The 27,815-nt window shown below is 33.7% G+C and overlaps 1 pseudogene; it reads left to right on the forward strand.

The window, feature by feature from the left end:
* Positions 1-6,996: 6,996 nt before the first annotated feature.
* Positions 6,997-25,793, forward strand: LOC120174384 (annotated as a pseudogene).
* Positions 25,794-27,815: the final 2,022 nt, after the last annotated feature.

Here is a 27,815-nt window from a genome sequence, read left to right on the forward strand (position 1 = left end):
GATAGATTCATTACAAATGACAAACTAATGTCCTATTTATAATTTTAAAAGGGTTTAGGAAAATGAATACATGACGGTTCAACTAAGGTAAAAATCCCTTTGAAAATACATGATTTTTAATGGAAGTACATGGATTTAATGCAAGTAAATGCTCTTGGCTGAATAAATAAGTCTTGGTTCAGCCTAAATGATGAAAGCACATGTTCTCGGGTGTAAAATGAGGTGTTGGTTCGGTTTTGGAGCCTTTTAAATGCTTATGTCCTTTATTGAATGCACATGACTTTCCAAAGGTAAATGGACATGTTCCTTGATGCTTTAGGCGCTAAAATAAAGGTATATCATGCTTTAATGTAAGTTAGCATGAATGGTCATGTTGCTTGTCTCATGTCTCTTTGAGTTCTAGGCATCTTTTGAAGGTGATATTTTCACCAACGTGCACCTTTTGAGATATGGACTCTTCATGAACAACCACCTTGATGAAAGGTCATAATGCTTGGAGATAACCCTTCATAAAAAAAGGCATGTTAGAAGATGAATGAGCTAGGGATGAGCTGGCTATAGGTGCATACAGTTCCTTGTGAAAAGGCACGTCCCAAAAAGGAATCTATTCGCAAAAAGACATGAAGTGTGAAAAAGTGACTTTGTGTAAAAGGCATGTTTATTGATGGAGGATTGTATCTATTCAGTTCCCCAGCTGATTTGAGTAGCTGAGCTAGCTCAAATATTCAACTCAATCCAGCTAAGAGCTCAAGTGCAACTGACAACTTTTCCTAGCTTTGATCGTGAACTTCCATAGAGTTTTTTAAATTAATTCCACTAGCTTTGAGCTTCATCTTTTACCTTAATTAAACTCCCCTCCTTATGGTCGAATGTACCTATACACAAATCACAAAAGGTAAGTTAAGTAAATGATATAATAAGACTTATAAGATATAATGCAAGACTAAGTATGGATAAAATACAATGATATGTACGACCTAAGGTCATGGATGCATACTAAACATATAATAAACTTATCATATGCTTAATATTATCATGTGGACTATAGGTTTATATCTATGAACATCATATATCATGTCATTCATAAATGATGAATAGAAACATGTAATAATAATATCCTAAGAAATTATATGCATTCATGACATTTATATGAATAATGAAAGACATGATAAACTAAGCATAACAAGATATGAATGCACGATAACATATATTAACATGTGAATACATGTTTATGATATAATATGATGAATAAATAAGATAATATAACACAAAGTAAGAAATAACTCCCTTAGAAGCAGCTTGGAAGATCTTCAATGATGTAAGCGAGTGATGGAATAAGTTGGTGTTAGGCAGGATCACATCAGCTCGGGTCATTTCTGGGTTATTTATTTTTTGTCTTTCATGAACGACAAATTGTAATTTATAATTGTATATGTTTCGGAGTATATATATATAATTATCGATAAATTATAATAAAAATATAATTTTAAGGACTAAATTGAACAAACATAAAATTACAAACTAGAATTTAAATAAATTAAACAACACACATGGATGAGAGATCAAATCAAAATAATTATAAAATGTTAAGTTGAAATTAATATAAAATGGATAAAATTGAGTCCATTTAAAAAGTTGATGAAAAATGTTTAAATGGTTTGGAGATTATGATATAATTTATAGAGTTTGAAATGAAGTTTATTATTTGGGTTATTGGGTTTGAAGTAAACTATAAAAATATAAATAAGTATTGGCCAATTTTATATAACGATATAATTTTAAGGACTAAATTGAACAAATATGAAATTATAGGTTAATATTTAAATAAATTAAACAACATATAGGGATCAAATTGAAATAAATGTAAATTATGAAGCTGGAATTAATATAAAAATGGACTGAATTGTATTCATTTCAAAAGTTGAGGAACAAAAGTTTATAAGGTTTTGGATTTTGTATATAATTTTAGAGGACTAAATTGATTAAACATGAAATTACAAAATATAATTTAAATAAATTAAACAATATGCAAGGATCAAATTGAAACAACTATATATATATATATATGTGATGAATGTTATGATACATATGTATATAATGTACATTACACTTTCGCATCCGTTATGCTTATATATATATAAAAGTATGTAAGTATATATGTTATACTTACATACATATAACAATTCATGTACATATATATGGTGTATGTACATAAGTGTATGATGTATGTACATATGTATGATGTATGTACATATGCATGTACATATATACTTGGAGATGATGCTACAATCTTCATCATAGTTTTGGGGACACACGGGCCAAAAGGCCCAAATTTAATTTAATATTTAAAGGCTAATTTTTCCACTTTCATAAAAAAATTAATTTCTTTCCATTTTATCATTTTGCTCTCTCTCTCTCTCTCTCCCCCCTCTACAATATGTTTCTCTTACTTTTCTCTAGAATTCTTAGACACAAACACAAAAAACTCAAAACAATTAATTTTTTCGATCAAACACCCAAAACTTAACCCGTGTTTATCTTTTGTTCATCCCCAAAACCCTCATTTGATCCTTACAAACACCAAAACCCAAGTTTGAACCTATTTTTTTAAATCAAAACCCAAGACCCAAACATTGTTCATCTTAATTCATCCTCAAAACCCTTATTTGATCCTTTTAAACACTAAAACCCAAGACCCAACATGTTTTTTATATCAAAACTCAAACACTATTCATCTGAGTTTATCCCCAAACCCTCATTTAATTCTTACAAACACAATAAAAAATTAATATGTTTTATATCAAAACTCCAAAACCCAAGTATTATTTATCTTTTTTTCTAACCCTAAATATAACTAAGACCCTTCTTCTTCTATTTCTCTTCTCTAACCAAGGCTCTTCCCATTTTCTTCTCTTCCTTTTCTCTAATCAAGATTTCCCCCTTTTTCTTCTTCTTACGTTCCTCTTCTCTAATTGAGATTATTTACCTTATTCTTCTTCTTCTCATATTCCTCTTTTCTAACCAAGACTCTTCCCCTTCTTCTTCGTTTTCTCCTTTTCTCTAAACAATGTTCATATTTTCACCTGTCCATATTACTTCAGTTCCTCTTTACTAACCAGTGTTCATATTCCTTCTGTTTCTTTTTCTTTTCTACTTTTCCATTCGAAACCTTTCTTTTTTAAGGTTCCATAGATAGTCAGTCTTACAAGTTTAACTTTCAAGGTAATATGTGATTTTTTAATTATTTTTTTATTTTTATTTATTATTTTGAATTAATAATTTTTTTTCTTTTGTAGGAGATTCACCAACAAATCAGAACGAACAACATTCTGAAAGAGGTAAATGGTCAATGATGTTTTCTATTTTTGTTTCTATTTATGTTTTATATATTTACTAGTATATGGATTTTTTATAAGGGTATGTAAGTGATCAACTATCTTATGTAGTTGATGGCAATAAATCCTCTAAGAGGAAGGCTACATGTTCATATGAGTTTGGGAGAAGAACTTCTCTTGTTTGGGAGCATTATACCTTCATCAAATCTGTTGATAGTGGTGTTTATGCCGAGTGTAACTATTGAAGAAATAAAAAAGGTATAAATTTGATAAATATTGGTACATCTAACCCTAAAAGGCATACTGATAAATGACAAGCTTATAAGGAATATCTTGTTGAAAATCTCGGTATGGTAAGTTTTTTTAATCAAAACAAATACTGTGAATTGTTTGTTGAGGCTATTTTGTGTCATGGTTATGCTTTGAGTATGGTTAAGCATGAAAAACTTTGGGTTTTGCATCATTACCTTAATTCTAATGTGAAGAATATTTCAAGGTATGTTGTTACTAAGTATTGCATGTTGGAGCATGAAAAACATAAAAAATTTGCTACTTGATTCAATGCATTTGTTTCAAGTTGTATTTGTTTTACATGTGATGGATGGTCTGCTTGCACTTCACGTTCTTATTTTTCTCTTACTGCACATTATGTTGATAATAACTGGAAACTTCACTCTAAAATACTAAATTTTCGTTGTTTTCCACCATCCCATGATGGTGAGTCTTAAGTTTGTGAAAAAGATGATATATGAGTGGGGCCTTGAAAGAAAAGATTTTACCATAACCCTTGACAATGCTTTTGCAAATGATAAAATGGTTAAGAGACTTAGAGATGATTTCAATGCCATTTCTCGTCTTCCATGTAATGGTAAGTACTTTGATATAAGGTTTGATGCATACATTTTGAACTCGATAATTCAAAAAGGTTTGAAGGTAGTTGATTCTTCTATTATTAAATTGAGTGAAATTGTTAAGTTTATTGATTATTCTGATTCTCAACTTTGTGCTTTTGAATTAGCTCTTAAAGAGTGTGATTCTTCTTTTCGTGGTAAGTTGTTATTGGATGTTCCTACTCGATGGAATTCTACTTAATGATTCATAGGACACTTGAGGCGAAATTAGCTATAAACTTTTTGTTAATAGGGAAAATGACTTGGATACGATTAGTCATAATGAGTGGGAAATTGTTCTAACAATATGTGATTTTCTTAAGGCATTTTATGAAATTACTACTTTGTTCTCTGGATCTAAGTATCCCACTTCTAACTTGTACTTGGCTAACATTTTTGCAATTGAAAAGTTGTTGTGTGATGCTCATAATGATCCTTGTGAAGGCATTTATGCAATAGCAAGACCCATGCTTGAATTATATGAGAAATATTGATTTGATCACTTAATGATTCTGTCTTTTCTTGTTTTGCTTAATACTTGATATAAATTGCAACTTATGAAGGAGTTGTACAATGTTCTTTATGTAGAGGATGAGGTTCAATGGAGGGTAAGTTTCATTTGTAATGAATTTCTTGAGTTATATATATATATATATATATATTCAAAAAATACACCTTGTGGTTCTTATTTTTCTTCTTCTGTCTAAAGTAACACATCTTTAGAGATAGTTGAGTCAAGTTCCAATCGACCTTGATCATTTAAAAAATCTGATATGTCAAGTTAGTTTTTAGAGTTTAATATTCAATTTTATTATTTTAATTTATTTTATTATGTTTTTCATAATTTAATTATTTCATTTTCTTCATTTTTTCAGAATTTTGATGTCAACTTAGTTGTTTCAAGGTGTGACGATCAGATGTTAACTCTTACATTAGTTTGCCCCTTGTCCATCGTACTAAAGATGTTGAGTTTGATATTTTGGAGTATTGGAAAACACAAAGTGTTTCTTATTTAGTACTTTCTCGCATGATGAGAGATATATTGATCATTCCAATTACTTTAGTTGATTCTAAATCTTCCTTTAGTATGAGGGTCGAATTTTAAACAAATTGATAATTAAACTCTTACCTAAAAATATTGAGATTTTTGTAACAACTCGTAATTAGTTGTATAGTTTTAAACAATAGAAAATGGATTAAGATTTTCTTATTGTAGTTAATTATTCTTCCATTTAAAGGTAAATATATTATTTACTTTATTTTTATTTAATTAATATTTTGAATTGGTTGTTAATGATTTTATTTTTACTTTTGTAGGGTGTTTTTACAGTAGGTAAATACATTGGAGATGGTTTGGAATTAGGTGTTTTTATATTTGTTATGTTTATTTAATTAATATTTCAATTGTTTATTAATGATTATGTTTTTTTGTAGGGTGCCTTACAACAAGCATAATATTTGATTTTTTTTTGTGAATGATTATGTCTTTATTCCACTAGATTCAAAAATGTTTGTTGAATGTTTGACTCTGTAAGGGTTTGGTAAAGTCGAAAATGTTTGGCACTGTTGGCCATCGTATTCCCTTTGGCTTTACACTAACTAGATGCTTGTTTAATGCAGAATGTTGAATTGATGCAATGATGCTTGCTGAATTGATGCAATTCTTCTTGCTGCTAGCTGCTGCTACCTTGTAAATTATTGTTGGTATGAAATAAATTGTTGTAACTTGTAAATTCTTATCCAAATAGTTACTCGTGTTAAATTATGCTGGTGGCATTTTGCTTTTAAAGTCGAAAAGTTGCCCATAATTTAATAATGTTGGCAGCATTTAAATCTTTTGAGATAAAAGCTCGATCAAGAAATTTCTGGTTGCAAAGTTAGGCTTTTAGCCTTGTAAAACTTTTGCTATAAGATCTCAGAGCTTAAATTTTAACATAAATTTGTTTAGTTCATTTTATTGTAATTATAATGTATTAAAATGTAACAAATTTTATGTTATTTAGATTTTCAATCAGAAGTAAATTCATCTTTTATATATATTCTAAAATTTTAAGTTAAAATATATTTAAATTATTAATTAATTATTACATAAAACATAAATTAAACTTATAAATATTTAAATTAAGATTATATAATCTAATAAAATAGTGTAAAATAAATAAGTTATTTATAATTATATGATTATAATTATGATTATAATATAAGGTTTATAATTTATAATGTGAGGATTATAAATTTATATAGAAAGATTAATTTAAATATCATAGCTGATAATTTGTTTTAACTTTTAAAAAGTAACCACATTAATTATCATAATTTATTATAAATTTAAAATCTCATAACTTCATTAAAATCTCACAAACTTCCTCAATTGTAAATTATAAGTCAGGTAAATATCATATTAGCTCAATAACAAGTCGGATGATTTATAGGTTGAGTCAATTACAGGTCAGGTTGATAACAGGTAGGGTAATACTAGTTATTTACCAAATTAATCTTGAGTTTGGCTTCATATCAGTCAGATACAGGTCGTGTTCGGTTATCATATTCGATTCAATTCAGATTTAGGTCGTTCTCAGATCAGGTGTAGGTTAGTTTAGATCGTCAATTTTTAGGTCCAACTTCGGTTTAGTCCAACAAAAATTCAAACTCGAATCGATTTCGGGTCACCATCACCTCGAGTCACAAACAGTTTTGACTAAAGTTGGTTTCAATCAATTTTACTGGTCGGATAAACTTTTTACAACCATATTTTTCAAGTGAGCGTTGCAATGGAGTCCAAAATGGCTTCGTCCGCCGATCAACATCAATCGTCCGGAGGCAAACATCGGATTCTTGCTCAACTAAAGTGTGTTCAAGTACAACAATCCAAGTTCCTTGAGGTTAGTTCTTTTTCTTCTTTTATTCATATTTTGACTGTTTTTTTAGATTGTGTTTGTTTTCAGTTGTGTTTTGCCTTTAGAATTTAAGTGGCCAGATTTAACGTTTCCTGTACTTCGATCAATTTAAGAATAAAAAAAAGGTGAAGATTGAATCTAGCTTGAAAAAAGTATTCGATTGTAACCGGAACATGCTCCTTTTCAATTCAAGATATCATCAAGTCTCTGAGTTCCAGGTTTTTGCTAAAAGATCTTGGCCGACTCACTTATTTTTTAGGTGTTGAAATCAATCCCACTTTTGACAGACTTGTACTTCCTCAAGAAAAATACATTCTTGAGTTTCATGTGACATATTGCAAACCAATTCAGACGCCGATGAGTTCTAATGCATTTCTCACTATTCAAGATTATAGTTCTTCCGCTGATGCCACCTTATATCGTCGGGCTCTTGAGAAAATTCAGTACCTATCAGTCACAAGACTAGATCTTAACTTTGTAGTAAACAAACATTCTCAGTTTATGCATGCTCCAACCGTAATTCATTGGTCCTTTGTGAAAAGAATTCTTCGATATTGTAGACACTCATTTTCATCTATTTATTTATTTATATATATATATATATATTACACAGTTTGCAAATGATGTTGAAAAATATAATATATATAGTTTTGAAAAATGATTTTTTTAAAATATATATATTATATAGTTTGAAATCATTTTGAAAAATATAATATATGGTTTTAAAACATTTTGAAGACATATATTATATAGATTTTAAAACAATTTTTGAAAATATATATATATAGTTTTGAAAATTAGTTTTAAAAATATAGTTTTGAAAATTAGTTTTTAAAATATATATATTATATAGTTTTGAAAATTAGTTTTTAAAATTTATATATTATATGGTTTTGAAATTATTTTTTAAAACATATATATTATATAGTTTTAAAAAATGTTTTTTTATCTATTTATTTATTTATTTCATTTATTATTTATTATTTCTTTTTTCTCGTTTTAGGTCCAATCGGGTCCAGTCCAAGTCTAGAGGGCCCAACCGGGTAGCCTGACCTAGCAGACCCGGTCAGGCCCAAAGGTAGGGTAGGGTTTCCACAATCTAATGCATCAGCGCCGCAAAGTCAGGAGGTCAAGGGTCACGCGAAACGGCCGGACGTCGGTCGAGTATCCCGGGATTTCAGCAGCAACTTTCACAGCCCGAACAAAAAAAAAAACAACTCGGGTTACTGGTTCACCGAGTAGACTATAAATACCTATGGGAACCAACGGTGACAGGGAGAGATCGAACGACATCAACACATAGAGCAAAGGAAACCGAGAACCCATCACAAAACATCACCACAACATTACAACCGAAGAAAAACCAAGAGCCATCGAGGCACAACAGTGACAACAACGAAGCCACGAAAACAAAAACAAAACCATCAACCTACCACAGCAAACCAACATCAGAAAAATAAACAAAACAAAGTCAAGCAAAGTAAAAAACGAAGGCCATCGGAAGAGAAAAAGTCACTGAAAAATGGTAAAAAAATCGAAGCTTCCTCTTTAGATCTAGGTCGATTGAGGCCATTTTGTGGTGATCGGGGGCTATATTCGGGGTTAGGGAAAATAGGGCTTTCGAAGGATAGGTTTTGTAGGTGGTCGGAGTGTTCCCGGAGCGACGGTGGTGGCGCATTTCATCCCCACCGGTGGGGGTTTGTTTAGAGAGAGATGAGAGGAAATTTTTTTCTCTCATTTGAAGAGAGAACAAATTGAACAAATGGAAGGGATGTGCATTCTAGGCAATTTTTGGGGTATTTATATCCCTCCCCAAATGATGTCGTTTTGGGGAGGGAACTCCAGCGTATTTTTGGTCGTGATTAAACCTCGTGATAAGTCCATGTAACTTTCATCTTTTACATTTCAGTCACTAAAATTAACTTTTGATATTTTTAATTTTGATTTCCAATTTTATGCATGTTTAATTTGGTCACCTGTTTTAATTTTATCTCTGTATTTTTAATTCGTTCAATTTAATCCCCATTTATACTTTTTATATTTTTGCGAATTAACTTTATAATTTTTTTACAGCTCGCTTTAGCATTAATTTCAGTCCATAAAGTCCAATTTATTTCAATTTGGTCCTTTTCATTTTTATTTGTTCATTTTTTCGATTTATTTATTATTATTATTAATTTAAATATTTTCTTTATATATATATATATATTTGTTTTTTTCATTTTTTGATTTATTTTCCTTATTTTTTATTTATTCTTTTTTTCCTTTTAATTTATCCTTTTATTTATTTTATTTTATTTTATTTTATTTTTGTTCTTTTTAATTTTTTTTATTTTTATTTGTTCTTTTTATTTTTATTTTTATTTTTGTTCTTTCTATTTTTACTTTTATATTTTTCCTTTCTTTTGGTTTATGTAATATATTTTTATTTTATTTTATTTTCCCTCATGATTTTTTTATTTTATTTGTTTTTTTATTTATGTAATATTTATTTATTATTATTACTTTTTCATCTAACATTTTTGACCTTTTTAGAGAAATTCCGACCAATCAAAGGTAAGCAATTCAAATCGGGTAATTTAAATTTTTATTTAAATTTTTTTATTTTCACAACTAAAGACAACCGAAAATTAATTGGTACCGAAAGGGTGGTTCAAGGGTGCTAATTCTTCCTTGACCATAACCGACTCCCGAACCCGATACGTTTCTGGTAGACGCAGATCAGGTAAGATGGTGTCTGATCTACCTAAATATCGTTTTAAAATGATCGGTGGCGACTCTAACCCAATTATTCACGACGAAGCCCAATTCCAGGCCCACCCGAAAGACAGTTTCGACAGCTTGGCAACTCCGCTAGGACAGTTAAGTGAGTCAGGCCAGAATTAATTTTCGGTTGTCTTTTTAAGAGAAAATAGTAAATTTAAATTTAAATTTATTTGATTCTTATTATTTACCTTTGATTTTTTTCAAATAAATAGTTGTATTGACATTTTTTCAATGATTTCATATTTTTAAAAGTTTCTATCTCTGGCTCTATACCCGAGATCCAAACCCGTCTTAATTGGGGTGAAAGCGATGCCTTCGTGAGAATTTATTCTCCGCACAAGCCTAGCAAGTAGCCTTCAGGATTCATATACCTTATGTCTTCATGTGAATATACTCACTGCACAGACATAAGGGAATGTATCCTCTCGAGTTTAACTTAGTCCACACAAGCTTGTAATGGGCTTAGGGCTAGGGGTCTGGCAAGCCCAATAGGGCACCACAAGGAGAACTCGGATACCTTTTTTAGAACCTAAACTGGGAGACTGCAGGGAATTAGAGCCCACCCAAAATCGCATTCCAAACCCTAGGTTGCTTGAATTATTTCCTGCTTTACCTTTGTTCAAAGCATGCGAACTAGACAAATATGCGGTTAAGATTTGTTTGAAATTAGCATGCGGGATGGAGATCATGTCCTGGTAGGAATAATAAGCATGTGGGGTAGATATCATGTGGGGTAGGACTTTTATTTTCATGATTGTTTTAATTATTTTTACCTCACTAACTATTCTCATTTTTGTTCTCTTGTATTTTATTTTCATCATTTGCATCATTTAGAAGAGGTGTTGATCCACCAAAAATGTGTTTGTTAAACGTAAATAATCTGCATTAATGGACAAAGGGGTTATAATACAAGAGATGAAAAGCTCAGAAGTCCAGCTATGGTCAAAGAATACTCGGGATGGATCGGGATTTACACTAGGCACACCATAATTTAACTTTTTGAGTTGGGAAAATTTGCAGGGCAGACAAGAAAAAGGTGGCTGACCTGGAGAATCCCTTCAAAGACAACAAGAACAAGATGGTGAAACCCTAGATAAGCTAGAGACCATTGTTGACGAATTCAAGAAATAACCAGATAAACTTCGGATAGTTCCTATCGATTGAGGGATCCAGTGGAACTTTCGTCAGGAACATGCTCAATAGAGAGTGAAAGCCGGACATGCAGTTATTCGAGACTTTTTTAGGGAAAGTGACTCATCACTTGCACAGTTTAGCCAAAGAAGCTGGAATGGCTCGATAGGGTATTCAACCGGTGACAAAAAAAAGACGAAAGATGAATCAACCTGTCAGAAGCTGTTCGGGGTATATACCTTTAAAATGTTTTTTTGTCTCCTAAGACGTAACACTTTTTCCCCAATAAGGATTATTTATAATAACAGACACATTTTTTGGATCAATGCCTCGAACATTGCATGCATTATGCATTTAAACATATTTTGCATGTTGTTCATTTCTTTATATTTGCATTAACTAAAGAAGAATGTCTCCTCAAAAACGGAACAAATACAGGATATACCACCTCAAGAATTTAACACGCGCCATATGCATAACACCCACTCAGAGAAGAATAAGATATAAGCCAAATTGCTCAGATCGATGAAAACATATTGAAGCTCCAGAGAGAGTTGGAAGATAAGATAAACCAGAGCAGTTGAAATACTCTGGATACAATCACAAAGAACCAAGAGTCCTTGGTTGATTAGATCATGGCCAAGTTAATTGGCCTACAACAGATAAGTGCACCTGGGGCATGTTCATCAGAAGGGGTAGCTAAGCCACCTATCCGCAAGTGGTTATCACACATGGAATATTACCCGAACTTCAAGGGGATCTATCCTCTACAAAGGAAAAAAACCACTGTCTGCTGCAAAGGTACAAACTGTTGTATCTAACCTTGAGAACAATCAGGGTTATTACCTTATACCGGACTTGGAAGAAGAAGACAAAGCGAAGAAGATGGAGGAGAAAATCAAGCAATTGGAGGAACAAATAAAGGTAGTTAAAGGAGACCATGACTACCATGGAGTCGATGTTGCAGAACTCAGTTTAGTTCCAAACTCGGTTCTTCCTTCGAAATTTAAGTCCATAGAATTCGAGAAGTTTGACGGAAATAATTGCCCATCCGCTCACATCACCATGTTCTGCCGAAAGATGACAGGATATGGAGGAAACAACGAACTCCTAATCCACTACTTCCATGAGAGTCTGTCGGGCTCAGCCATTCGGTGGTACAACCAGCTAAGCCGATCATATATCAAGACCTAGAAGGACCTGGCCAAGTCATTTCTGGAACAATACAAGCATGTCAACGACATGAGGCCAGATCGAGTTATGCTAAAAAGCATGGAAAAGAAGCATAACGAGAGTTTCAGGCAATATGCACAAAAATAGAGGGATTTGGCTGTACAAGTTCATCTGCCATTGGATGAGAAATAAACCCAAAAACTTTTTGTACATACCATAAAGGCTCCATACTTCGGACACCTGGTTGCAATCACATCAAGAAGCTTCTCAAACTTAGTTATAGTCGGAGAAATGATTGAGTCGGCCATAAAACAAGGTAAGATAAAGGATGAGGAGGCCAGTAAGAAACCTACTATAAAGGAAAGGGACGAGGAGATTAACAACGTTAACATCAACCACGTCAATAAAGGTACTACAATCTCTAACACAAAATCAACTGTAATTGTACCGTCGAGTACTTTTAAACAAGATTCCAAGAAGGAAATGGAACATTTCGACCCTATTCTCACGACCTACAAAGAGCTTTACCAGCGACTTCTTGACACCCACGCAGTGTCACCATATCCGGTGGAACCCATGAAGCCCCCATACCCCAAGTGGTATGATGAGAATGCTCATTGTGAATACCACGGTGGTATCCCAGGGCACACTATTGAGAGCTGTTACGCATTCAAGGGAATCGTGCAGAAGATGCGTAACCAGAACTGGATCAACTTCAACAACTTGGGGGCATCCAAGTGAGGAATATCATTTCATCATTTGAGGCATTTTGTTTGAATTTGTTTTTTTTTTCATTTTTTTCTCAGTTTTTTGTACGGACATTTAAATAAATTTATGTTACTTTAAAGATGACGAGCAACGAATCAAATTTGCAAACTTGCAATTCTTTGAATATCAAATGAATTAAAAAAACTTTGTAAGTGATTCAGAGTTACAGATCTTTGACAAAGCAACATGATTTAAAAGTAGTGAAACAAGGACTTTGACCTTACCCAAAAAATACGCTCAAACGTGTACCCTTCTCTTGTAAATAACCAATATAGCCTTCTCCTCTCATAAAGGAATAAAAAAGTGGTTTGGTATTTAGATATGCATGGGTGCGGACAACATGGGGTATCTTTTGCATAGGACATTACTCTACTTTTTGTTTATGACGTTCAGTGATGATCATGATCTTCACAGATGGAATAGTCGAGTAGGTGATTCTAGTTTAGGTCAGTTGCTTGGAAATTGAACTCTAAAGATGAGATTCTTGATTTTCAACAACACCTAACTATAACAGGTTCTTTTTGACAAACTTAAGAAATTGGATTCGTACACCCAAATTATATATTATGTATACAATAAAGCTTGAACTGTCCCTCTAGAGCAATTGGTTAAACACCCCGGCTTTATGGATAAGATTCAGCTAGCCTGATAAAGGTGATTATAATATTTGTATAAAAACTTGAGTTGTCCCTCTAGAGCAATTGGTTAAACGCCTCGACTTTATGGATAATATTCAGCTAGCCTGAAAAAGGTGGTTATAATATCTATATAATGATATTAAGCTGCCCCTCTAGAGTAATTGGTTAAACGCCCTGGCTTTATGTATTCAGCTAGCCAGGCAATGGCAAATTTAAATAAGGAGTTTCAATAAAAATGGACTAAGGGAGTTAAAGAACACCTGTTATAGTCAATTTCACACGAGCACTTAAGGATTTCATTTTGAGACCGATATTTCTGCACTACCTTTGTTAGAAGAGCCTACGAAGCTTGAACAAATGGAAGATTTCAGAGGACTGAAATAGAAGGTCTAGTAATTGATCATGCTAGTTACGTCATTTTGTCTACATCCAATTAAAATGCCAAGCCAAAAAAAGGGCATGTTGCAATGACCGAGAAATGACATTTTTATGGCTGAAACCTTAGAAAATAGGAGGCCAACCAAAAGCCAACTCATCCATTTGAACATTTGTCAAAGAGCTATAACTCTAAAAGCATGAAAGAGCTATTGATTCTTTTAATATCCTTTGAATTCATGTTTATAACTTGATTCGATTGCAAGCCTGAATTAAGGAGCAATATTTTACAGAATTCTTATATTTTTCCCTCTCCTAAAATAAGAGAAAGGAGAAAAACATTTTCAAACAAGACAGTCTCAAATGTGAAAGGCTACAACCCGAGAAGAAAATGGGGCATGGTCGATTCCAAGTACAAACCGGCAGACAAAGAACGTGACTCTATCCAAGACTAATTCATATTGCATACATCTTAACATACTTAAGAGCATCAATTTATCATTTTTCGCATACATAATTTTTTGCAACTTTAGAGTCAAGTTTCGACTTCAAGATGAAAGATACTCTATTTAAAAGCTCCTTTAAAGATTGATGATGGTTTCTTAACGTAGCAGTGAGAAGCTATACCTCAACTGACTTGACATATCTACAGAGCTCAGAATCAATTTCAGATGGGTTTGAGAGCCAATTCAGAAGGAATCCAGATCAGCTAACATTTTCAAGCTAGATTTCAATTCCACGAAAGAAGATATACGGCTGACAGAATTTATCAGTGGGCTTTCCCGTGAAGGGGGTCATCCAAAAATCATATTACTTGGTTCAGACCCGCTCAAAGGAACCACCTGAAGAATTATGATCGTCTTAGACCCGTGAAGGGAAGCCATTTTTTAAAGAAATTATTGGTAGCATAACTCAAGGCTAAAAGGGTTATCTGCTAAAAAAAGACCTTCGAGTTCGACTACGCTCAGCTCCAAGCACATCATTTGCAGCATAACTCAAGGCTAGAAGGTTTATCTGCCAACAAAAGACCTTCGAGTTCGACTACACTCAGCTCCAAGGCGCATCTTTTGTAGCATAGCTCAAGGCAAGAAGGGTTATCTGTCAAAGAACTTCGAGTTCGATTACACTTAACTCAAAGGCACATCATTTATAGCATAAATCAAGGCTAGAAGGGTTATCTGTCAACAAAGACCTTTGAGTTCGACTACACTCAGCTCCAAGGCACATCATTTACAGCATAACTCAAAGCTAGAATGGTTATCTTCCAACAAAAGACCTTCGAGTTCGACTATGCTCAGCTCCATGGCACATCATTTGCAACATAGCTCAAGGCTAAAAGGGCTATTTGCCAACAAAGACCTTCGAGTTGACTATGCTCAGCTCAAAGGCACATCATTTACAGAATCACTCAAGGCTTGAAGGGTTATCTGCCATCAAAAGACCTTCGAGTTTGATTACACTCACCTCAAACGTACAACATTTGCAGCATAGCTCAAGGCGAGAAGGGCTATCTGCCAGCAAAAGACCTTCGAGTTCGACTACGATCAGCTCCAAGGCACATCATTTGCAACATAGCTCAAGGCTAGAAGGTCTATTTGCCAACAAAAGACCTTCGAGTTCGACTACATTCAGCTCAAAGGCACATCATTTACAGCATAACTCAAGGCTAGAAGGGTTATCTGTCAACAAAGACCTTCGAGTTCGATTACACTCAGCTCAAAGGCACGTCAATTTACAGCATAGCTCAAGGCAATAAAGGTTATCTGTCAACAAAATTTTCAAGTTTGATTCTATTCAACTCGAAGGCACATCAATCACTACTTTCCGGTGGTAGGTGAGGTTTTCAAGTCGAGGAGATGACCGGGTTAGTTGGTCCTTATGACAAGAAATCATTTTTCGGTAGCTCAATTTAAGTCGAGAAAAGTTATTTGTCAACGAAGACCTTTCGAGTTCGATTTCATTCAGCTCGAAGGCCTATTAACCACATGGTGGAGTCAAAGAATTATTTTCCAGACGAATTTTTAAAACAAGGTCTTTAAATCGAGAAGAAGACCTAAGGGAACTATAATTTGGCAACGAGAAGTCGCATCCCGGTTCAAATCCTAAGCTACGGCTTCAATTCCAGATCATGTCAAGATAGACTCGACTTTAAGATGAAGAAGTCATCCGCAACTAAATTCAACAAGGAGTTATTCTTGATTGAAATTTCAGAGTCAATTTTCAACTCCACCGAACGAAAATTTGTGTCCTTTTATCTTTGTCCTATTTTTCCATTCAACGAAAAATGACAAAGAGGGACAGCTGTAGACACTCATTTTCATCTATTTTTTTATTTATATATATATTATACATTTTGCAAATGATGTTGAAATATATAATATATATAGTTTTGAAAAATGATTTTTTTGAATATATATATATTATATAGTTTGAAATCATTTTGAAAAATATAATATATGGTTTTAAAACACTTTGAAGACATAAATTATATAGATTTTAAAACAATTTTTGAAAACATATATATTATTTTTTTTAAAATTGAAATATATATATATATATAGTTTTGAAAATTAGTTTTTAAAAAATATAGTTTTGAAAATTAGTTTTTAAAATATATATATTATATAGTTTTGAAAATTATTTTTTAAAAATTATATATTATATGGTTTCGAAAAATATTTTTTTAAAACATATATATTATATAGTTTTGAAAAAAAATTATTTATTTATTTCATTTATTATTTATTATTTCTTTTTTCTCGTTTTAGGTCCAATCGGGTCCAGTCCAAGTCTAGAGGGCCCAACCGGGTAACCTGACCAAGCAGACTCGGTCAAGTCCAAAGGCAGGTAGGGTTTCACTGTCTCATACATCAGCGCCGCAAAGTCAGGAGGTCAACGGTCACGTGAAATGGCCTGACGTCGGCCGAGGATCCTGAGACTGAACCATCCCAGGATTTTAGTAGCAACGTTCACAAACCCGAAAAAACGGAACAACCCGGGGTACTGGTTCACCGAGCAGGCTATAAATACTCATGGGAACTAACGGTGATGGAAGAGATCGAACGACATCAACACAAAGAGCAAAGGAAATCGAGAACCCATCACAAAACAACACCACAACATTACAACCGAAGAAAAATCGAGAGCCATCGAGGCACAACAATGACAACAACGAAGTCACGAAAAAAAAAACAAAACCATCAACCTACCACAGCAAACCAATATCAGAACAATAAACACAACAAAGCCAAGCAAAGCAAAAATCGAAAGCCATCAGAAGCGGAAAAGTCACTAAAAAATGGTAAAAAAATCGAAGCTTCCCCTTTAGATCTAGGCCGATTGAGGCCATTTTGTGGTGATCGGGGGCTAGATTCGAGGTAAGGGAAAAGAGAGCTTTTGAAGGGTAGGTTTTGTAGGTTGTCGGCCACCGTCGGCGGTGGCCGGAGTGTTCTCCGGAGCAGCGGTGGTTGCGGCAGTTCATCCCTACTGGTGGGGGTTGTTTAGATAGAGATGAGAGGAAATGTTTTCTCTCATTTGAAGAGAGAGAGAATAAATTGAACAAATGGGAAGGGATGAGCATTCTAGGTAATTTTTGGGGTCTTTATATCCATCACCAAATGACGCTGTTTTAAGGAGGGATCTCCTGCGTATTTTCAGTTATAGTTAAACCCAATGATAAATCCCTGTAAGTTTCATCTTTTACATTTCAGTCACTAAAATTAACTTTCGATATTTTTAATTTTGATTTCCAATTTTATGCATGTTTAATTTGGTCACTTGTTTTAATTTTATCTCTGTATTTTTAATTTGTTCAATTTAGTCCCTATTTATACCTTTTGTATTTTTGCGAATTAACTTTATAATTTTTTTTTTACAGCTCGCTTTAGCATTAATTTCAGTCCATAAAATCCAATTTATTTCAATTTGGTCCTTTTAATTTTTAATTGTTCATTTTTTCGATTTATTTATTATTATTATTATTTTAAATCTTTCTTTATATATATATATATATATTGTTTTGTTTTATTTCGTTTTTCATTTTTTGATTTTTTTTCCTTTTTTCCTTATTTTTTATTTATTTTTTTTTCCTTTTGATTATCTTTTTATTTTTATTTTTATTTTTGTTCTTTCTATTTTTACTTTTACATTTTTTCCTTTCTTTTGGTTTATGTAATATTTTTTTATTTTTTTATTTTCCCTCTTGATTTATTTTATTATTATTATTTTTATTGTATTTGTTTTTTTTATTTATGTATGTAATATTCATTTATTATTATTACTTTTTCATCTAACATTTTCGACCTTTTTAGAGAAATTCCGACCAATCAAAGGTAAGCAATTCGAATCGGATAATTTAAATTTAAATTTAAATTTTTTATTTTCGCAACTAAAGACAGCCGACAAATTAATTGGTACCGAAAGGGCGGTTCAAGGGTCTAATCCTTCTTTGACCGTAACCGACTCCCGAACCCGATACGTTTCTGGTAAGACACAGTGGTTTTCGATCTACCTAAATATCGTTTTAAAATGATCGATGGCGACTCCAACCCAATTATTCACGTCGACGCCCAATTTCGAGTCCAACCGAAAGACAGTTCCGATATATATCTACAGTAAAGAAAATCTCACGGGCTGAAGATCACTTCTACAACTACTTTAGCCTTTACTATGTACTCCGATGTTGATTGGGCTGGAGATATCAATGATTGAACATCTACGTCTTGTTATATTCTTTATTTTAGTCAAAATCCCATTAGTTGGTCTTCTAAGAAGCAAGGTACGAAAGACGCTTCTCTACATAAGCTAAATATATACTAGTTGCATCTACTCTTGCTAAAGTGAATTGGGTTCAAAAGCTACTCACTGAACTTCAGGTTAAGATTCTTCATCCACCCATCATTTATTGTGACAATGTTGGTGTCACTTATGTTTTCCAAAATTCAATTTTTCATAATAGGATGAAGCATATTGAAGTTGATTTTTACTATATACGTGAACAAGTTCAAAGCAACCAAGTTTCCATTCAATTTGCATGCTGCAGATCAGCTCGTTGATACTCTTACAAAGCATTTACCTCGACTCACCTTTAATCTTCATCTTGCCAAGCTGAATGTTGTTCTATTACCCATCAGTTTGAGGGGGCATTTTAACGAGTCAAATATTTCTAATATACAGGAGTAGTAGTTTAGTTTGTTAATTTGATAAGATATTAATTTATTTTGAATAAATTGTTTTAATTTTAAATAAATTTATTTAGTTTAGATAAAAACAATGAGGAGAATTGTTGCTCAAATTTTATATTTAAAGTCATACTTTCATTTCAATAAAGTAGAGCCTTTTCGTCAATATATCTCTTTGTTGTTTTGTTGGTCAGTCAATTGTTTTACTGGTCAGTCAGTAGCTCTGGTGGTGTTAGTATTAGTCATCAAATGAGATCATGTGTATCAACACACAGTCAGAGATGGATAAAGGGGTGCGCTACACCCCTAGAAAATTTAAGTTCTCTTATATTTTATATATTTTCTTTGTACTTTCTATTGATTATCTAGTTTCGCATCCCTTGATATTTTATAGTTTCGCACCTCCTAAGTTGATAATATATTTTCTTAGGTTCGCACCTCTAACTTAAATTCGTCATGCATGTAGTCACTAGTAATCGTAAGCAAGATACACTCGTGGGCTTCAAAGGTGATCGATACGTGTGTGTTGATGATCGCTCCCAGGAAATGCTCCACATGTCTCAAGGTTCATAAGAATTGTCTGTTCGCATATCAGACGTTTGCATTGGTAGCGATTGGAGGTTCACATAGGTTGTGGGCTTGCAAGTAGTAAAAATATACCAGGATCATAAAGACTGGTTTTTTTTACCCCTTCTGCAATTTTTAAAGGAAATGACAATTGTAATTCCAATATCCAAAATGGAGTTACAGGCTTTCTCATAACTTTAGCTTTGAACACACACTTTCAGAAGAAAAAAAATGGCGCACGTTTATGGGTTTCTCTCGGCGTACATTAGCGGGTCTAATAGAATCTGAAAAAAACCCATCCATTTTGCCAGAAATCTCACAGATCAATCATCGATTCTCTTTGTTTCTTTGCTGATCTTCAAGTTATATATTCCTCTGGTTTAATCGATGGATTGCTGTAAACTATTCTCTTGTTCTACTGGACAACAGCTTCGTTATTTTCCCTCAAATGTTAAAGATGGTACCCCCAACTGTTCATCCTCCGCCAGAAGTTTTTGAAGAAGGAACTGCCGAGTGGAAAATCTATCTTGTTGGGAAAGTGCTTGGGGCTACTACGAACTTCTCTTCCCTTTAAAAGATCATTGAAAGCTTGTGGAAAAAACCCTTGCAATGTGCCAAAATTCAGGTCAGTTACGCCGGACCTAACCTTTACCTGTTTAATTTTGATTCTGAATCTGCTCGTGAATGAGTATTGGAAAATGGCCCTTGGCATATTTTTAACAAGCTAATCCTTAGGAAGTGGGAACGTAACATGAAAAAACTGCATTTTGACTTATCTAGAATTCCTCTGTTGGTTCATTTATACAATGTCCGATTGAATTGTTCTCTAATGAAGGCTTAAGTTACATCTCTAGTGCTATAGGATTCCCTCTCTCAATGGATTCTATAACAGTTTCTAAATCTCGTCTGGAATTTGCAAAAGTCTGTATCGAAATTGGGACCTCAGACGAGATTCCTAAGCAAGTTGATGTTATTCTTAATAATGGACAAACTGCTTCTGTTTTTATGGAAGTCCCTTGGCTCCCACCATGCTGCAAAGCTTGCAATACTTTTGGTCATAGTGCTAAAAGTTGCAAAACTCTTCCTTTAACCTCTCACACGACCACCCAAGTCTAGAGGAAGAAGGAAGCTTCTACTTCCACTAATACTCAAAACTTAAAAATCGTTGAAGACAAGGTGGATTCTAAGCTCACTTCTAACTGAGTAGAGGATATAAATTCTAAGGAACTTAAAACAAGTGACCAACCAGCATCTGATGTTCAATCCTCTGAAAATTCCCCTCCGTCTCTGGATATTATTCATTCCAAAGGAACTCTGTCTTCCTCTCCTTCCATTCCAGAAGTTGAACCTGTTCTTCAAGATTCAAATGTTCCTTTGTTCAGCTTTACAAAGCTCTGCAAACAGTATTCAAACCTCTTCTTCTCTTTCTAAAGGAAGCAGAGGTCGACCTCCTAAGAATTCTCCAAGCAGAGCTCTAACAGCATCTAGTAACAGGTTTGAAATTCCCAACTCGGTTGAAGATACTCAGTCAATACCTATTCTTCTGGTAAACAGCCTAGAAAAACTGCTTCTGGTGTTGCCATCTTGATCAAAGAACTCAAATCAAAGAAGAAACACAATCTTGAGAAATCAAAACTTTCTACTGTTGGCAGTAAAGGAGGGGAACCAAATCCCTCAACTTAAGCCTAATGATCATCTCATTTTGGAATGTTAGAGGATTAAACAATCCTCTAAAACAAACTAAGGTACTCAGAATAGCTACTCTCTACAGAGTTGATATTCTTTGCTTCCTAGAAACCCGGGTTAAGCAAGACAAATCCACTGACATTCTAGCCTCCACTTTTGAAAATTGGAATATTTATTCCAATTATGACTTTGCCATAAATGGAAGAATTTGGCTTTTATGGAGGAACAACTTAATTTTTCTTTATGCCATGCTTCGGATCAGAGCATTACTGTTAAAAGCAATTTCAATAACAGTCCATTCTTACTTATTGCAATATATGGGTGTAACGATGGAATCACCGAAGAAACCTTTGGCAAGACCTTCGCAATATTGATTCTAATTTTGGTAATCTTCCTTGGATTTTGGGAGGAGACTTTAATGTCATCCTTCATCCTCATGAATCTTCTGCTCATGAGCAACTTAGTATGGTCACTTCCCCTGAAATGATTGAATTCCAGGAAATCTCTCACGATCTTCACCTCCTTGACCATCCATTTTTTGGCCCAACTTACTCTTGGAGTAACAAACAAAAATAAAATTTCCTTGCCTGAAAGCTTGACAGAGTTCTCATCAATCCTCATTGGCCTGAATGTTTTCCTCACTCATTTGTTGAATTTCTGGCCCCTGGTCCCTCTGACCATTGTATGGCTTTGGTGTCTCTTCACAAAGAGGTTCAATCCAATAGACCAAAGCCATTTAAATTCTTTAACTACTGGACCTTGCACCCAAATTTTATTAATATTGTCAGCCACTCTTGGTCCATTCCAATCCAAGGAAATCCTATGAAGAAACTTTTCCTCAAGCTCAAACGCCTTAAGAGAGAAGAAATTGAAAAACAGCAAATCCTTACCTTAAGAGGCGTTGAGCCAGTTGACAAGGAGCTTGAACTGCAAAATGACCTTACCTCCTTAGAGGAAGCCGAAGCAATGGTTCTCAAACAGAAAGCAAAAATTCACTGGCTAAAAGAAGGTGACAAATGTACCAAATTTTTCCACTCATTCATTGCTTCTAAAAGGAAGAAAGACACCATTAGAGTGATTGTGGATGATCAAGGAAGAAGGTTGGAAACTTTTGATGACATGTCCTCAGAAGTTGTAAACTTTTTCCAAAAACTTCTAGGCTCTCAAGACCCTAATATTAAAGAATGTCCCTCCAAGATTCTTAAAGACCTCATTCATCCTATTCCTCTCTCTGAATTTATGAAGGCCTTACTAGGGAAGTTACTTCAGAAGAGATCAAGGAGGCCATTTTCAGCCAAGGAAATGAAAAGGCACCAGGCCCAGATGGATATTCCTCTCTTTTCTTCAAGAAAACCTGGCCAGTGGTTGGAAAAGAAGTGATTGAAGCTATTTCCTTTTTCTTCAAGGAATCTTATATCTTCCCAACTTTTAATGCCACTACAATCGCCTTGGTTCCAAAGATATTGAACCCCAGCAAAGTCTCTGATTTTCGCCCTATTTCATGTTGTTCAGTAATTTATAAGGCCATCACAAAGATCATTGTTACTAGGATGACTCATTTCTGCCAAAGATTATTTCCTCTAACCAATCCACTTTTTTAAAGGTAGGAGTATTATAGATAATACCCTCCTTGGCCAAGAAATTGTGAAAGGTTATGGGAGGAAATCAATTTCCCCAAGGTGTGCCTTGAAAATTGATCTTCAAAAAGCTTTTGATTCCATTCACTGGAAATTCATTCCTAGCATTCTAAAGGCTCTTCAATTCCCAAATATTTTTATAGAATGGATAGTGGCATGCTACTCTACTGCAACTTACTCCATATCTTTCAATGGAAGCTTGACTGGACATTTTAAGGGTGCTAAGGGTCTTAGACAAGGGGACCCCCTTTCCCCAATCTTATTTGTCATGGTAATGAATATTCTTTCTAATTTACTCAACAATGCTGCTGCAAAAGGGGTCTTTAATTTCCATCCTAAATGCAAGAAAATTCATCTCACCCACCTTATTTTTGCTGATGATCTCCTAGTTTCTGCAAGGGAAATCTGGAATCTGTCATGGGAGTATTCACTGTTCTTGACTACTTCTATGAAATTTCTGGCCTGAAGCTTGGAAAACTACCAGTCAGATATCTGGGGATACCTCTAGTCACAAGGAAGCTTTTGGTCAAAGACTGCCAGCCTCTCTTAGACAAGATCAAGGTCAAACTCCATCAATGGTCAGAAAGAAGCTAAGTTACGCTGGCAGATTGGAGTTGATCAAAACAATTCTTTTTAGTGTGGCAAACTTCTAGTGTAGGCAACTTATTTTGCCACAATCTGTTATTAACAAAATCGAACAAATTTGTTCGAGATATTTTTGGAAAGGTTTCGACGTTTCAGCAGTGGGAGCTAGAGTTAGCTGGGGTAAAATTTGCACCCCAAAGTCGGAAGGCATGCTTGGTCTTAAGGACATCAAGTTATGGAACAAATCATGCATGCTTCTACTCATCAAGAAATTACTTGCAGGGGAGGGTTCCCTTTGGGTAGGTTGGATCCTCAACTATCTCATTAAGGATCATGATTTCTGGCACATGGAAGAACTGAAGAACTCAAGCTGGATCCTAAGGAAAATCATGAAACTCCGAGCAGCTTCTCGACCTCTTCTTGCATCCGGAGCTATGACTACCAAACTGATTTGGGAAGAGGTTCGACAGAAAAATGGTAAAGTCCCATGGAATAAACTGATTTGGTTTTCATTGCACATTCCCAAGTTTAGCTTAATCTCTTGGATGGTTATCTTGGATCGTCTTCCTACAAAGGATAGGCTGCTACGGTTTGGAATTGAAACTAATGATATGTGCATCCTTTGTTCCGAAGCAAGGGAATCCAGAAACCATCTCTTTGCTAAATGTAAAATAACTGCTTCAATCTGGAATTCTATTCTTCAGCTCACAGGTATTCATAAACCTCTTCTTACCTGGACTAATCTGCTTAGTTGGGCATATAGCACATGGAAAGGCAAGTCCTTGCTTACTAGTATATTGAAGCTTTCTTGGTGCACTCTCAATTATACAATATGGGAAGAAAGGAATCGAAGACGTTTTCGAGGAACCTGCAGATCTGAAGACGAAATTTTGGCCTCAATCAAACAGACTGTAGGAATACAACATAGCAATAGGGTTGTCAATAGATTGGATATTACTAATCTTTCTCTTTGTAATTCTTGGGGTATAGTATGATTTTTGTGTATCTTGTCACCCTTTTTTTTTATGCTTATTTGTTTGTATTGGATTTGAAGCAGTTACTGTTTTCATTGGGTAATAATAATCTAATTATTCAAAAAAAAACTTTAGCTTTGTGTGAAGTGAGATTATTTGATAATTGGGTGGTTACTGGTTAATAGTTTCTTACCATTAATTGGATTCCCTATTCAGTAGGCATTTTGATAATATTTTTTGGCTGTCATGCTGCAATACCGCACTATTTTTGCAAAGTTTGAACTATTGAACTCAAAAAATCCTCCAGGGATGTTGAAGTTATGATTCATTCATCAGGTTTTAAACTTTCCTTGAATTTACTGATGAAATCCTTTTTTGGTTAAGTCTTTTCAGCATCGTAAACCGTACTTTGGTTGCTCCTCATATGTCTCGATGAAGAATTAAGGCAATGTTCAGTGCCTAAAGTGCTTCTGGAAAATCATTGTTACTGAAAAGAGCTTTTTGAATTGATGTTTGACTTGTTAATCTTGATATGCTTCACCATCATCGGTGATGTTTTCCATGAGTTAAATAAAGGAACTTTTAGCAGATATGGTGTGCACGTCCACATGGTGGTGGCTATTCGCCTTTCCATTAACACTTGATGATTCTTTCTCTGTGTAATATTTTTCCAGGAAGAGGTGGAATAGCTTGATAGAACAGATAATGTGTCAACATTGTGTGAAGAGTAATTTTAAGAACTAAGTTTTTCTTTCCCATGAAATTGCAAAAGTAGAAAGTAGGAGGACCAAAACATTTATCACTATATTAGCAAATTCCATGAACAGAGGATTCAAAAGTCCTTTCTTATGTTGATCATCTTTCAAGAAAGTCAGGTTACCCGGGGCTTCTCAATCTAATTTATTAGCTCATTCGACTGCCGGTTTGCTTCGCTCACGTTAGTCGTATGATAACGTATTTGGCTCGGATTAGTATATGCCTTTCTGTGCTTCCCTAGGGATGCTGCTTACCATGGAGAGCAGACCTGATCCACTCCTTCCATTGTAATTACAATAACTTACATTGTCATCATGTTTTCTGTTTTAGACAAAAGTTGCTTTTACGTCTAATGTTTTATGTTTCAAACCCATCATGGGATGTATGGTTCGAAGGTCGCAAGACTCCCCTGGTTGCCAATGCTGGATTCTCTGATCTGAGACAATCTAACATTTGTTGCCAGTCGTAGACACTCATTTTCGTCCAGAGTTTTTTATATATAATAATATAGTTTTTAAAAGAATTTTCTTTTTTTTTGAAACATATAGTTTTTTAAAAAATCGGTTTTTGAAATATATATATATATATATATATATAATATATAGTTTTTTAAAACATTTTAAAAACATATATAATATATAGTTTTTGAAAACATTTTTGAAAATATATATTATATAATTTTGAAAACATTTTGAAAACATATATTATATAATTTTGAAAACATTTTTGAAAATATATATATAATATATAGTTTTGAAAATATTTTTGAAAATGTATATAATATATAGTTTTGAATTTTTTTTTGAAAATATATATTATATAGTTTTAAAAACAATTTTTGAAAATATATATTATATGGTTTTGAAAACAATTTTTGAAAGCATATAGAATATATAGTTTTAAAAATGATTTTTATTTTTGTTTTATATTATATTAATATTATTTATTTTATTTATTATTAATTTTTTTATTTATTTTGTGTTTTTTTATTTTTGTTTTATTTTCAAGCCCGAAAAACTCCAAATCTAAGTCCAGCAAAATCTACTCGGGTAAAAAGGCCTGACCCAGCCCATATCATATTAGGGTTTTTAGGTTTAGTATTGGCACCGCACATATGGCACGTCGAAGTCACGCGCAAATCGTGGAAATCGGAGGCCAACGACCGGCGAATATCGAGACTGAACCATCCCGAAGATCCCGGACGAACAGCATACGTGAGACTGAATCAGAGTAATTATCTCAATAAAACAACAACCCACGAACCCCACTCCTTTCAGGGCTCAAAAAGGCCAAAATCGGGGGTATAAAAAGCCCCGGTGAGGCCAAGTAATGGAACCACAGAGAGCAACCAACACAAATCGATCAACAAAATACACAAGAAACAGAGCAAATACCAACCGAGCAACAAAGAAAACAAGCAATATACACCAAAAAACTGAGCAAAAGCAAAAGCGGAAATAAAGTAATCAAGATCCAAAAAACAAAGCTCGAAGTTTTGTTGCATCACGAGCATCAATGGCATAGGAGTATCGTCGAAGAGATAAAGGCACTGGAAAATGAAATGTTTTCCCCCCAAAAAAAGGTAAAATCCGGAAAGTTTCTTTGTAGATCTACGCCGGTGTGGTACCTTTTTGGGAAATCGGGTTTCGGATTGGTGTTGAGGGGAATTTTTTGGGTGAGTTTGGTTTTTTCCGACCACAGGCGGTGGCCAGAGCGGCGACGTACGGTGAAGGGCCCCATCGAAGGGGGCCCGACCATTGGCTGAAGAGGGATTTGGTTGAGAGGTTTTCTCGGGTGGGGAAGATGAAGCCTTGGGGATATGTTTAAAATGAAATGGAAATGGGGTTTTTTTGTATTTATATACCGATGACCACTGTGTAATTAAAGGATTTTTAAATCCTTTTCGTTGTCCCTACTACTTTAATATATAATTCATTTTGGTCACCTATTTCAATTTTGCCTCCACATTTTCAATTATTTCAATTTAATCCTTGTCAATATTTTTTATATTTTGCAAATTAACCCCCTAATTTTTTTTTTCTCTTGCAGATCATTTTTTGCATCATTTTGATCCATAAATTTAAATTTGGTCCCTTAGGTTTTATTTATTTCCTTTATTTTATTATTTCTAACATTTAACATTTTTTATTTCTTTTTCTTGAAAAAATAAAATTTTCTTTATTTTTTCTTTAATTTTTATTTTATTTCTTTTGAAACTGAACATTTTTTCTTTAAAGTTTAAGATTTTCTTCACCTTATTTTATTGTATTTTCCTCTTTTAACATTTTTAACTTTTTTATTTTCTTAATTTAATTTTTTCTCTCTCTTTGGTTTATTTAATATTATATTTTACCATCTAACACCTTTTTTAGAAAATTCGGTAGTAATTTCAATCAATCAAAGGTAAGCAATTTTAATTTAATTGTTAAATTTCAATTTAAATTTTTGCAACTAAGA

This window comes from Hibiscus syriacus, unplaced genomic scaffold, assembly GCF_006381635.1.
Source record: "Hibiscus syriacus cultivar Baekdansim isolate YM2019G1 unplaced genomic scaffold, ASM638163v2 tig00003096_pilon, whole genome shotgun sequence".
NCBI classification, from domain to species: domain Eukaryota; kingdom Viridiplantae; phylum Streptophyta; class Magnoliopsida; order Malvales; family Malvaceae; genus Hibiscus; species Hibiscus syriacus.